This window comes from Sparus aurata, chromosome 4 (genome assembly GCF_900880675.1).
Source record: "Sparus aurata chromosome 4, fSpaAur1.1, whole genome shotgun sequence".
Lineage (NCBI taxonomy): Eukaryota > Metazoa > Chordata > Actinopteri > Spariformes > Sparidae > Sparus > Sparus aurata.
The window spans coordinates 25,434,241-25,449,759 of NC_044190.1; positions in this window are offsets into that span (position 1 = coordinate 25,434,241).

Here is a 15,519-nt window from a genome sequence, read left to right on the forward strand (position 1 = left end):
TTCTGCTTCTTATTCCTCCATTTTATGAACAGCTCCTTTTTATGGTGCAATGGATTTAACCCCTGCCTGGTCACACTCACACCAGTCTGTGCAGGAATAGAGAGGGTGGGCGGTGTGGGCGGAGAGAGACAGACAGAAAAACCTTTTGTTTTTTTCTTTATATTTGTTTATGATTCTGCCTCCTTGTTTGTTTTGGATAAATTCATATTTCATCCAAACCTTGATTTCCCCCGGTGATGACTCCATCTTACAAACAAGGCAGTGCTTAGGGAACATGCAAGTAACTCAGCCAGCAGCTTCACCAACAGAACCATAAAAAAAAAAAAACTATTCCACAGGGCTCTTTTACCCATAATCCCTTTGCTCTCTTTATGCAATCCACATATTTGGACAAGTAACTCCTCTTCATTCATAATATTTACACCACAGTAAATGCACTCATGCATAACAGCTAGTATTAGCATACGGGCTGTGCTGCTCCTTAGAACAAGAAATGAAAAAAGAAACAGAGACATAAATTGAAAACTACTAAAGGATATTCTCTGATATACCTTATAGCTTCTTCTTGATGAATGCCACACTCTCAATATTCGAGGGTTGAGTTTAGTAGTTTTTATTTGAGTCATTTAGCTGTAAAATATGGTTTAATATGGACTGAGACAGACAAAGGGCCAGCACAGTTTGGTGAACAGTCGAAAACTGATTGAGACTTGAATGAAATTCTATTGATTTGGCACTTTGTCCATTGATCTCTTGTGGGACCAGAGGCCTGGATTAGGATTAATGCCCTCAAAACCTGTTGGGGACCTGATATCACGAATGAATTGCCAAAGCCTTTGTTGTCTTATAGGCAATTCATGACTAGAACATAACTGTTCAAAACAATAATAACGTATTTTCTAATTGAGTTCAGAATGTAGGTTAGGACTGAGTCTATGTCAAGAGAGCTTTCACTGTTAAAGGGTTTTTTCAGGTGAACAAAAATGAAGGTCGATTCCCAAACTATTAAATGTAATGAAAGACGTGAGATTTGGGTCACGAAAATAATATTTTTCCTTTAGCTGACCAAAGTTTGAGATGGTATTTTGATAAATTAAGGCCAGCAGACAGAATATTACACACCGATTTGGTCATTTGTATGGATTTAACAATGGGTCATCTGTCCACACGACCTCAACCATAAGAGAGGTAAGTCAACTATGATACATTCATGGGGCTCAATTTAGGGATTTTTTTTCTAAACCAAGGAACAAGGAGTTCAGAGTCCTCTTGTGTAAACTACGTGGTGCTAGAGAGCATTATATTCAAGTATATCAAAGTCAGACCACACCATACACTGATGGCGGTGGCTGTCATGCAAGGTGCCGACCGGCACATCAGGTTTGGGGTTCAGTATCTTGCCCAAGGACACTTCAACATGCAGACCAGGGGAATCGAACTAGTGACCTTCTGAGTACAAGTAGCTGGCTCTACGCCTGAGCCACAGGCGCCCCACAGCTGCGTATCGATGTAAATATTGTAATTTCCTGTTGCCGGTAGGTGGTGCTATGACTATAACGGTGTATTGGCATGTTAAGGTATTTCGGCCAGGACTCTCATGGCATGTGTGAAGTTTACAGCAGATGGACCATATTACCACGCTACAACAACTTCTAGTGGGCTACAAAACAACAACTCAAGCCTTTTGTTATTTTTCATCGCAGAGGGGCTTACGATTGGCAATGACTAGCCAACAGTTGATTACACAGGTCTAATAAAGGAGCCGGACACCCAGGTAGGTGATCTACTAGTGACTTTAAGCCAGAAGCCATCAGATGTTCCCTACCAACGTATCCTGTGGAGGTCATTGTAAACAAACACATCAACACGTCACTGCCGTCGACAGCCAACTGTCACAAGCACATACAATGTTTAAAATGTAGTACATTAAAGCACTATCTACTTTTGCTTCATAGTAAATATAATGACAATAAACTCATCACTGTGGTGTCCTTCCATGGCTTCATTCATTTATCTGCCTACTGAGGATCATATTCCTGATAAGACTCTGTAAAGAACGAGAAAGATGCATTCCCATGTCTTTAATCTTGGCTCAGGAGAGTACTATGTTAACTTTTAAAGTGTTTTCCATGTCTCATGTACTTAATGACTCAGCTGTGGTTAATGATGAATTGCACTATTGATGTTCAGCTTCAGTTTTTGTCTCGTACCAAATGTCCAAACAGAAAATGCTGCAGTTACAGGTCAAAATACAAATTAGCTGTGAGGTGAGCAGCAGCATTGTTGTTTTGCTCTAAATAATTATCTGCTCTTAACAGTTACCCAGCTTGATTAAATGGAGTCTATAAGTAATTACCCTAACCGGAAGATGGCCGACACAACCTTTTCAAGGGGTTGTCAAAAGGTAGAAAAACGCGAAAACCCCTTGAAATGTTCTCTCACCACTTTAGCTGTATTTTTTTTCTTTTTTTTACACTGACCTGGCATGTACTCTGAGAACAGAATGAAGCAATGCATCGGCTGCACGCCTTCATTTGGATGCACACAGACACACTCGTGCATAATCACAAACACATTAAATCATGTATTCTTTGTTGAGTATACACGTAACCGCTCATCAGACGCAGAGGTCTAGAGAATGTGAAAGTGAGTGAAGGAAGAGACAGAAGGTGCAAGAAGTAGAGAGGAAATAAGACAGCGAGGGAGACAGAAGGCAGCTATCAGCTGTTCACTTGTACTTAGGGAGCACATTTACTTTACATTGATTTCCAATGCTTTAGTCAATTTCCTGTCACTTTTCATTGCAAGTACATGTGATCTCAGTTTAGCTGCTTGCAGGAAAAAGGAGAAGCTCCAAAATGGATATTTTAGAGAGTCTATAACACGACTGCTAGAGGCTCTGTCTTCTCCTGTCTGCAAGATCTAATATTACTCTTGGCAGGTGAAGATCAAGAACAATAGGTATTTAGCAACAAGTAATTGTTGTTTCATAGACAACCGCCTTATAAAATAAGCAGTGTAAAGAGGATATTGTTTAGCCAGCAAAATGTCGACTGTAGGAAAGCGGATCCAGGGAAAGTAAAAAACATAAAAACTTCTCAGATCATACCAGATGCAACTCGTATATCTCCATACAAAATCTGACCAGTCAACAGACAGATGTGGTGCCTAGAAGACCCCATGAATCATTACATCTACTGTAGCTTTTAGAAAAAAAATGTTTTACTACTTTTTTCTTTAGCTTGCTTTCTGCGTCTGATTTATTTTTCAGTATCGGTTTCTTTTGTGACTGTTTTCTGTGCGTACAGCGTACAGGTTTGATCTGTATTCCATTACTTTTTTTTTTTTCAATCCTCCACATCCACACTTTCACTGTTTTTCTTTAATGCAAATACTTATTCACCTACTTTTTATTTTGCTCTTTTTTTTTCTGTCGTCTGCCCTCAGAGAGCATCGCCAACTTAATATTCCATTTGAAATAGCACAACTCCAAACAAAGGGCATTTTTTTTTCTCCCCCCTCAGCACATCTGCTTGCGAGGGAGACAGGCCTTAACACCTGGAAGTAATAAAAGACCAACACTGAGAGAGAAAATAAGGTAGGATTATTGTTCTGTGTGAGGAAGAGATTATGTTCAGAGAAAAGACAGTGAGGCATGCAGCTACACTTTCACCTCAAACAACGGGACTAGAAAGCAGCCACTGATTAAAACTGAAATGAGGGGAGAAAGAACATCTGAAAATGAAGCGCACTTTCATGCCAAAACAACAAGCAGAAAGCTTTATCTTAAATGGAAATAAAATAGACTGGAATGTTCCAAAGCTCCTGCAGTACTATTACTCAGTTACAATGTCATTATCTTCCAACGGCTAAAAATGATACACTAGCTGAGAGAAAACTGCATTTTCCCCAATTTTGATGAGAATCATTTGTTGCGTTGCCTTTATTTTGCAGTTCTGCGCTGAAGATGTCGCGCATTTGTCAGCTTTCTATTCCTCAAACCTAATCAGCCTGTAATAAAAATGAGAAGCAGAGGATGTTATCTTACTTTCCATCAAAACCCTCCTAATTAACTTCCTTTCAGATAGACATTCACCGTAAACACAGCACTAACAAAAAAATCGTAACAATTCTCATTTTGCATTCTCGACCACAGTCAAATGAATTTCTAATTATTTGAGAGCCGAGGCATGAAAAGGACAAAACAACTACGAGGGATCCTTTAGACAGGTAATTATTCTGTGACATCCACACACCTATTCCCATTTGCAGGCCTAACATCAAAGCAGCGGGATGGGGGGAGAGACACACAAAGACAATAGTAAATGTGCCTCTCCCCAGGTATATGACCTAACAATGCCCCTGCATGGAACATGTTGGCCCGCAACATCCAGCAACGATCCAAATAATCCACACAAAAACCAATTCAAACTGTGGACAGGGAGTAAGGGATCCAACACAGTCTCTCCCTTTCTCATCGCTCTCCCTCATGTTGACTGGAATGACATTAGATGCCAGTGCTTGTTTGTGCTCTAATGACAAGTAAGAGGGGACTGCTGTCTCCATGGCAACAGCCAAGGCTCAATACATCATACCTCGTTACAGTAGTCAAGCAGGGACATTTGGTCAAAAATTAATATATCAAGGGAGAAGGGGGAGAGGGAAGAGAGTGTGTTGTGGGAAGACTGCCCAGCATTTGTTACATGAGTTTGATAACTGTAGCATTTAAATGGTGGCCTTATTAATTTCAAGGCAACAATTTGAAATGGATGCTCGGTGACCTTGGCTTGATACGCTGAGAGTGTCATGTCTATACCAGGAAGACGGTGAGAGGGATGAAGATGCAGGCCAAAGGATATGTATGTGTGTGCGTGTGTGTGTGTTGGGGGTAGGGCCCGGCTCCAGGCAATATGCTGCAGATTAATTGCATATGATTCATAATGATAGGATTTGTAGCACAACAGATGCTCAGTCAAACTGTGCCAATGTTTGTCTGACTCCTGTTACTGCGTAGGTTGTGTTATGTGAACTTAACAGTATGTGCTGGAAAGAAAAGAAAGTGTGAATGTGTTTCTCATTATTTTATTACATTTTTTTATTTTTTTTATTTATTTTTTTTTTAGTATTTGTCAGAACGAGGGTGGTAGAAAAAGATAGGCAGAGCAGAGACATGTACCAGACGTGAGAATGTGCATAGCGACACAAGGACCCAGTTCAGGCCAGGTGCATGACTCCAGCCTCCCCTAAAGCAAACTCATGCATTTTAATCCACAGACTTTTAATATATTTTCGGTCCAGACAGGTCAGGTGCGCTGATGGCTCTGGAGGAATTAACTCAAATGAAAATATCAGCAACTTAACTGGCAAATAAGAACGCGGCGGAATTCTCATCTGAAAACAACCTATTCATAGGAGAAGGTGACAGATTCCATTTGACTGCATTCAACCTGACTTCCATCTGCCAAGAAATGTTTTTGTTGTCTTTCCACACACACTTTCCTCGCCTTTTTATTTTGCATTTGAAGTTTTCAATCACTTTGAGTGGGCCTTTGTGCTTCCCCTAAAATTATCTGGTAAACATAATGACTGTTTGATTTACACAATATGAAAAGCTACAATCCAAAAAATGTGCAGCCACATTTCGGCTCACAAGATAAGCCATCCTGAGTGACAGCCCTTTTAATAGGCAGACGGAGTAAATCAAATAGGAATCTGCATTCCTTTCCTGAAATATTCTCATATTCTTGTGTGTGGATTGACTACCTTTGCATGCTTGCTCATATGGCAGGCGCTTTGATTGCCCCTTATTCATGTGGGAATAATTAGTCATTCACTCACTTGACAAAAAGGCCTCGGTTGGACCCTGTTAGATTTAATTATGCGATAATCTCAGCGAAGACAATAGACGGTGATGATAAGAGAGACATTCCTATTTGTATGTAATCAATGTTTAATATTTATTATTCAACAAGCTCTTATGGAGAAGCCTTTAATGAGGGCTTATCTTCACTTGAGTCCCTCTTGAACATTTTCAGCTCTCTCTACAATTGACACTCGCTGACCTCCTGCAGAAGACAGAAGTGGAGCACCACTGTTTCTCCCACAGGATCCGCTTGAATCTTCTGAAATGTCTTCCTGGAGGGTTCTTGTAAAGGGTTAAATTGTTTATGTTAAATGGAATGTTGGATTCTGCCCGCTGCCTGCTAATTAGATTGTAATTACAGCAGTGCTTTAGCGAGCCGGTCTGTTCCAATTAGAAACACTTTTGTGGCCAGTCTGCCCGACCTTTCTTTTAAAAACTTCTCCACATCAAATTAACGACAGATTCGAGGGGGGGAAAAAAAAAACGTTGCTCTGAATGGTCAAATCATCATGTTTATGAATACCACAGAGACGCATCAGTGCACATTATTCAAGCTAAATATTGATTTTCAGCCCACATTCTTGTTTTAGGAATACAAGCTGCAGTGTAGTTTCTATGAAAAAAAAAAAGCTGTTTAAGTACAGGTGCACCAGTCCAACTCCACCAATGTGCTTACTTAAGTGATTAATGTATGTATTTTTATGTATATATTTTACAGTCAACATGTGTGTGCTTGATATGGAGAGAGGAATTGGGCCCTGGCCGAGTGCGTGTTCAGCAGCGGCAGTGTGCCCTCCCTCTCACTGAGAGGAGCTCTCAGACTGACTGAGGAGTGTCTCAGGCATCCACTGCACACCTGGTCTCCATTATCTCTCCATTTCACAGGCTTGCACCCCCTAACAGGGCAGCCTGGGAATGGGCCTGGCTCTTTCATCTTCCCATCATTATAGCAGCCAGCCCAGGGTCAGGGCCCAGTCTGACAGGCATTCCAGCAGCAACGCACTACAACTGATTTTGGTTAAGGTTTCAAAAATACAAAACCCAAAAGTCAGTGAAATATTAATAAGAACAAGTCTCAGAGCAATTATTGTATTAAGAATTCTTCTCAGAGTTGACATTCTCCCCAAAGCTATGTGAAATATAACGCTGTACACCTCAAAGCTGCGCCTCTCGCTTCCTCAACAGCATCACCTTCCCTCACCCATGCCTCAAACCCCGAGACTCCTTTGTGTACTCCGTCTCGCTGGGATACACATAGGTGCATGGTTGTTTTACCGCTTCCTGACAAACACACAGGAAAGTCTACAAGATACGTCTTTTTTTTTTTTCTTTTTTTTTCTTTTTACAAACCCTCCAATATGAAAGAAGTGTTTACAAGTGTGTGGTGACATCATGCTGAGTGTTAGGTTTATTCTGTTGGTTTATCACTCTTAAATCTTGTCCGCAGAGGGACATTTGAAGACAGATCAAGGAGAAGCCAAATTCCTTCCCTTCAGCTTTTTTGAACTGTTAAAGGGATTTAACAGACCCCTTCAGACAATCTGTGAAACACATTTATGGAGGAAAGGATACACCACCTGATGGTTCAGGTCAGCCATTATCATTTTGCATATGAGAACAAAATGAGGTGTGATAATTGATCTCTCATGTACTTCAGCTCGCGCTCTCACGACACTATCAGCTCAGCTTGGTTTAAAGGCGAAAACACTCTCAGGCAGAGCTCACCCGAAGCCTTTTTAATGCATCATCACTTTGAGGTTACAGAAATGACACCATGAGAAGCACTTTGAAGTGAAGTAAAATTATCCCTTATTTCTGCCCCCACAAATGATTTATTAAGGGGGAAAAAAAGGGGGGAAAGAGGAGAGGAAAAGGGCAGACGAAGGATAGAAAAGGACAAACACATTCCCAGCACATATTCTCTTCATTACGAGTGAGAGGGGGGAGCCGATCATTCAATTACTGACTGCCGTCACAGGCTAATATTCCTGCCTGTCAGGGCCCATTCTGGCTCAGTTTTGGTCAGAGTCCTTCTGATGGACCTCATTTCCTGTTAAACAGAACCAGAAGGTGCCGTGAAAATGGCGACACCTGATCCTGTGCTCAGGAGACGGGAAATGCTTTGGCAAGGCCCGAAGCCTGCCAAGACACCCTCCACACCTTCTCCAGCATGAATCCCATGGGGGTGGGAAGCCAGCGAGGTGGAGTTTGGGCAGAGGGGTTTTCTAGGCCACATCGCTGAAGCAGCACAGGTGGAGGTTAACTCTCATATGTATACCGAGGAGTATTTTCTTTCTCTTGAAGTGAGGTGAAGACGGGTCAACCCACTTTGAGGAAACTTTAGGCTATAATTCAAAAGAAACCAAGTTCTTCCTTTTAATTTTTTCGTCCCATCCAATTTCTCTTTGATCCCCACTCACCCATCATTTTATCTGACAGATTAGATTGAATTAGTTTGACCTGTGCTCAAGGCTGGAGCATAATTTGCCTTTGACATTGATAGGGAAAGAAGACAATGTGGCGAGGCAAAGAGGTCTATGTGGGGGTGGAAACAGTAGGTATGTGATGTGGAAAAGAAGAACTCCGCTGCTTTCAGGCTCGGAGGTGAAATTCCTGCTCTTCACGGTCATCTATGTTGTTTCACCAGACTGTCTGTCAGGGGTTAACCCTTGACAGTGGCAGTGAAAGCTGCTCATGTGCAAATCAGCCCAGCTTAGCCAGGTCCTCCATTGGCTTAGTGGCAAATGTATCCAGCATGTCCACAGTATCTCAGGGTGACACACTCCAATTTGTTCAGAACAGTTTACACACTAGTCTACATGCGACATTTTCCCAAAGCCTCCAACATGTTTAGTATTGGAGGCACCACTTGGCCAACCTGATGTGCCAGATGGTTTGGAAAGGAGATGCTTGAAACTGCTTGGCACGGCAGGCCCTTTCAAAAAACTACTTGGCGAATGATTGTACAAGCCGTTTATCTATTACTATCTATCAGGGGTTGATTTCAAGCGGTCAGTTCAACAGTAGCAGAGAGAGCGATCACCAGTGGGTAAATCAAACTCTTTACGAGGCCAGCCAAGAGAAGAATGAAAACATCTTTTCCATCAGGGAAAGCTTTCAGTGGTGTTTTAAATAAAATATGCTCTGCGGTGCTGATATAACTGATGCCACAGCAGCACGTATGCTAACGCCTTGAGGAGCCGCCGTTCTTGTTTTCAAAGGAACAGTCGCTTCTCTTGATGGTCATCACACCTGAGACGTGCCCATAGCTGCCATCTCTGGCTGCTAGTCCCTCAAAGGGTGCTGATTGGTTCAAACACTGTTTGTTCGTGTCACTATCTGGTGTGAGTAGCACCAAGCTGCAGCGGGTGGTTCCAGCCTGCAGTGAAAAATTCTCCTGCAGTCCACAAAGCATTTTCTACATAGACCGCCATTACAAAAGAGGCGTCTGTAAAACTGTTGACAGGACACCAAGAACTGCAAACAAGGTCAATTATGACACTTTCTAATATGAATGTTTGATCCATGGAGGTTGTATATTTGTAAAACTTTCTTCAAGATGAGAAGCGTGATTCAAATGTCCATGACATCATCACAATGTTACTTTTGTGGGCTGATTGGGAACTTGCAGGAGAAACTTTACTGCCATATTCAGTGGGTCGCATAATCAGGAAGTAAAGGCTGAAGCCAAAAAACCTGTTTGGTGTATGCGCTAGACTAGCAGTAATCATTGGTTTGAATGTCTATGGTGAGCAGTCAATGTCATTAGCGGCCTGATCCGCCATCTTGGACTGCTAGGTAAGGCAACACCTCTTGGAAAAACCACAAATTTGTTGAGTTAGTTTACAAATATGATTATGTGATTATTTCAGACAGCGGTGCATGCTTGCCCGTTGTAGCATATCATTTTCTTCTATGGTAATATTGCTGTAATTGTGTGCTCCAATAACTGCACTTTAATACTTTTCAATTTCGTTCTCAGTATTTCCATGTCAATAAAGCCCCTTTCAATTGAATCAATAAAAATATGCTCTGCTATGACGGGTAACCACTGTCTGAAATCACTTGCAATTGTAATCAGAATTGTGTTGTGGACGCGCTCAAGCACTCAGAACAGGCAGCTACGCACATCAGGTAGTGACTGTTCGACCACAAGTGTGCGGCTTGTAGCCTGGCAAGATGGATTTGCTTGATCACATGATCTCGCAACCCCCTCACAAGGTAACCACTTGGTTTGGACTACATACTTTTGCGATTGCTCATCAGACGGTGGGATGCTGGTAGGTAATGTTAGATAACATTTTGGGTATTTGTCATCACGGTAGAGCAGGGCACACTGGCCGGGGTGACTCCCCTCTCTTCGCTAAGATGGAGGCAGGATGCTCCGACCATAGCGGTGTGGAATTGGATGCTGGGATGTGCGGTGGCGTGGTTTCCCCATGCAGCCTCTGCTCCTCATTTTCTGCCTTTGTGGTGTCAAGTGGTAATACCAACCCTGAGCCAAGCAACCATTAGAGAGCTATGGTTTTTATTTAAGAGAAGGACTGAGATGACACAGCAAAACCATGGTTTTGTAGTCATTTTGACGAGATTATCCAGCATTTGTACCATTTATTCCGTGCAATGGTTGAAAGCTGATACTAAAGAACTTTGGAAACCCCAACAAGCCACTATTACAACAAAGCAAGAGCCTAGACCTCAGCATGGTAACACCACCCAGCTCGGGTCAGAGTGTACGAGCAGAGTCTGTGATATTCTATCCAACAGAGCTGTGCTTGTCTTCTGTGCTACCAAAGAGAACATTCTGTGGTATGTCAGGGGCTATTTGGGATATGTAAAAGGTTGACTGGTCTAAAGAGACAAATGACTCTAGGAAGCTGTCAGCTCCACCTCTGACTGAAATGACTGAGTTAGTGAGGTGCATTGAGAATGATAATTAAATATGGGGCCAAAGATTGGCAAGGTGGGCCCTGTACCTTTAGGCTAGGGCAGAATGGGTTTGGGAGCTCTCATCGCCCAGGGCCTATGTTAGACACAGGCACTAACCCAATTTCACACTGTGTGACTGGGCCTGGCCTGTTTCAATACAGCATCTGAGTGTGGGTGCCATCTGGTCCAGGCCTGTGAAGGAAATGGCCTTGCTTTTCACACTGATCGGATTAGGGTGTTTTTAATTCATTCGGGATGTGCCCTTGCGTGTTAATTGGCTCAACATGGCCAATGAATCTCGCCTGTTGCCTGAAACAGGATGGCGGCCTCTTCCTTAAACTCTCTTTAGAGGTTTGATGCTCCTCTGATTCTAGTCGTTTTCATGTTTTTCTTACAAAGCGGCATCATTTCAACAAAGTTTATAAGAATGTGTTTAAGGTCTAAAAGATTTGAAGCAATTCTTACAGACCACATTGAAATAGCATCAGTTCACTTCTTTAGGAAACATGCAACAAAAAGTGGATGTAAATGCCAGTTTATCTAAATAAAACCCGTCAAAAACGTTAGCTTTTGATAAACTTATAACAGAGAATTATTTAGGAGGCATTTGTTCATTTATTGTTACTCTCAAAAACATGTAATTTTCAGTGCCTCTGATTACGTTAGTTGCACACAGCCGTCTCTAATTAAAAAGAAGTTAGATGTTGCATAATATGTGTTAATTAGACCGGGCATTTTATAAACCTGACTGGGGAACTAAATATAAAACATGGGCGGATAGAAAGGCAGAGGCTGATGCATCTGTCAAGATGACTCAATGCATTAATCAAAAATGTTTTCAGCCATTATAATTTTAGCAACGCAGAAGATTTAAAGGTAAAATTATTAACATCTTAGTGATTCTTGATACAAACTGGCCACAACCTATCACTGGGGGGCTCACAAGTGTTGCTGATCAATGCCAGCACCTCTGTTACTGAAGCTTACAGTCTGCTCAAAATTCAATTTTGCTTAACAGGCAGAGCTGGACCGGCTCTGTTTTTATTGGGAATCATCCAAACTCCCAGGACCCCTGAACTACCTACTGCTTACTTTGCACTTTGTATCGTTTTTCCACAGTGAACAGTGGTGCAACATTCGAAAGGTGGAGACAGATTCAGACTTGTTCAACAGATTTGTCACTGAAATTGTCAGACAGGTAAACAACCTATTATGTAGAAAATGTCGCTTGTTTATGTCAAATGTCATCTTTTTCCCAGACACATCTCATCTACTTATATTATACAAACATCCGGTTCTCTAAATGGCCATGTCCTGCAAGCTGTTTGCTAGTTTTATACGGAACTGAAACAACTTTAAATGTAAAACATGCCAGGGCTCCAGGGTTCTACTGTTTTGGTCTGTCAAGTATTACTTAACATTTTCATTGGTTGCGCCGGTGTACCTGATATTTAGCAGGTCAGATAAAAAAAAAAACTATACTAATATTTTCTTTGACCAAACACCAACTGGGTGCGCAGGCAGGTGTCTCTGAAAAGATATCAGACTACACACATTTTCTTGTTTTACTTTTAATATTTAGCCAAATATTATTCAAGGTTAATCATTAATTTGAGTTGTTCAAGCACTTAAGCACACTGAGATTATTGCAATTCTTTGTTGCCTGCCCTGTAATTTTAATGAAGTAATTCATTCGTCTATCATTTTATTCCTGTTTCCAATCATCTCATCTCTGTAAAAGCAAGGAATCTCTGTCTGTCCGTCTGTCTGTCTGTCTGTGTGTGTATGTATGTGTTCCTCAAATATCTCTGCAGATCAGGATCAGACTGACCTGAGAGTTTCAACATGGCTGCTGCTTGGTTGAAGGGTGTGCGACGTCGGATTTGTTTGGACTGCAATGATACCGTTAATAAATTATTTTATAAATGCTTTACAAATTCCACGAGCATTGTCCACCGGAGTCACCACAGTCACGTGCGCACCAGAGCCAGTCACTGCAGAGCTCAAACCCACGACATACCTTAAACAAGCAGATTTATACCTCTGCAGCGGCACGAGCTGGACCAGGATTTTGCCGGCGGTTCAGTCCCGTTCTGTTCTGTGCATCTGAACTGACTGTTGTGGATTAATGAGACTAAATGAGTCCGGACTGAGTCTGTTCGGGTCTGAGGAGATCCAGAGACGCGCGGACAACAAAGTGGAATCGGAATCTGTGGATGTTCGTGTGTAGCTAGCTGCTAGCCCACCCACACGGCCCACCTCCCGAGTCGATGGACCGGACACACCGGCACGTCCAAAACCGGACGGAAATAATGTCTGCCACGCTTTTTCGTGAACATTGCTGTCACGTTTGCTTTGTGTCTGGTGCAGGAAGAAACGGTAAAAACGGGCTTTTGTCACGAAAGTGTCCAAGCAGCAAGTTTGGTTGTTGAGGAATGGGGAAGTTGTGGGAGGGACGTAGGCGGATGAATGACAGGCAACGACGGTCGGTGTATAGACAGCGATATTGAGAGTTGAGAGATTTGTGACATTTAGCGTGTTTGGAGTGTATAGTTAGTGTGTTATGTAGTGTTTGGTGTAGTGTGTTTAGTGCAGGGGTACTCAAATACAAATCTTAAAGGGCCACAAAGATTTTTTTCAATGACTCAAAGGTCCATGTGTTGAGGTCGGCCAGGCCACATGCAATAATACTGTAATATTCAAAACAAAATGTCCTTTTCATTCTAAACAACAAAATACGAACTAAAATAAAATGTAATTTCCATTTTAACATAAATCAAAATACATAGTTGAATATTTCCTCTTTTTGTTTGCCTTCAAACATTGTGTCCATCACTTCAGTCATGCATTATCTTATTTCATTGTGACATAGATGTGACAAGCATCCTGCTTGCAGCTTGATATGACGATTTCAGTGCATTTATTTGTGTTGCGCTTATCTCTGAATTTTGAGGAAATGTCTCTTCAAAATTCCTCTCTCGTCTCATAATGCCGTTTCAAACTGGAAATCTTCATCACAGCTTCTCCTGGCATATTGTAACGCCCCTTGTGGACTGTGGCGCAATGACTCTTGGGTATTCTGTTGCTGTTGGTGTAATTATGATTCGTGAATGTGTTTGTGAATAAGATGATATGTAAGATGGTTGTGGGTTAATTCACATCATTTGTTCTGTGATTAAATTATGTTGAGTTTTAACAAGGATGATACAAATTTTGGCACCGTGAGTGAAAGGGTGTTTGCCGGGACGAACTCCCCGTCCGTTACGCTACAGGTGAAAATGTATGATGAGACTTGCTAAAACATGTTAAACAACTTAAGTGTGTGTCACTGCTGCACTGTCAGATCTGTGGGTTCTGTCCTGGTCGGTGGGAGAATGAATAGAAATTTTAAGTTCCTACTTCTATGAGTTGCCGATTCTCACTGTCCACTTTATTATAGCAGTTTACTTGGAACACGCCATTTCAATCTCTTGCCACCGGCAAAATGTGAATACGCGAACTGCTCCGAAAACGAAAGTGAAAGTTAAAAGTTGCGATCTTTGTATCGTTGGCATGGAGACAAGTCCCAGTGTACACGCGCTGACCCAAACAAAACACATGGTGAAGGAATAACAGTACGGGGGCCACAAACAGGAGGCCGGCGGGCCGGATGCGGCCCGGGGGCCGCTTATAGAGGACCGCTGGTTTAGTGTGTAGTGGAGTCGTTTTTTTAGTTTAATGAGTCAAAACAATGAGGAGACTGCTGAATGTAGAGCAGGTAGTGCAGCTCTTCATTCAGCTGGAAGGAGCTCAGGCAGATCTGAGCATTGCCTGCATTTAAATGTAAATAGTTACATATAACTTTATAAATTTTTAAAATGTATGCACATATTTAGCAAACAACAATTTATATTTGCATTTAAGTAATAAAAAATGGTTTGTTAAACATGTTTGTGGTTTTCACAGTAAAAAAATCTAACTTTTTCTACTCAGATTTTATGTTTTTTTGTGATTCTAGGTCCATTGTGTTAATACAGTATGTCAAAATAAAAAAATAACTGTACAGTCACACATGTGAGGTTGTGCTGAAAATAATGACACCAAGTAAATAGTTTTTAAGGTAAAATATAATGGCAAAATCGAAAATAGTCAAAAACGGCCAATTATACCCTGGAATATCAGATTTCACAACAAACCCAAATATCCCTGACGTCCCACCTTCAAACACAGCCTCATTTGGCCATCCATGAAAAAGCTACTTAACCTCCTACTTTTCTATAGGAATACATATTTCCTACGGGCGCTGCACTAGTCTCTCTATAAAAGCAAGGAATCTCTGTCTGTCTGTCTGTCTGTCTGTCTGTGTGTGTGTTCCTCAAATATCTCTGCGGATCAGGATCAGACTGACCAGAGACTTACAACATGGCTGCTGCGTGGTTGAAGGGTGTGCAACGTCGGATTTGTTTGGACTGCAATGATACCGTGAATAAATTATTTCATAAATGCTTTACCAATTCCGCTAGCATTGTCAACCGTAGCCACCATAGCCACGTGAGCACCAGAGCCAATCACTGCACGCCATAGCCACATGCGCACCAGAGCCAATCACTGCAGAGCTCAAGCCCACGACACACCTTAAGAAACAAGCGGATTTATACCTGCAGCGGCGCGAGCTGGACTGGGATTTTGCCGGTGCTTGGGTACACCTGAACCAGTGTAAAAAGTTAGCCAAGAGCCCTTTATGCTAA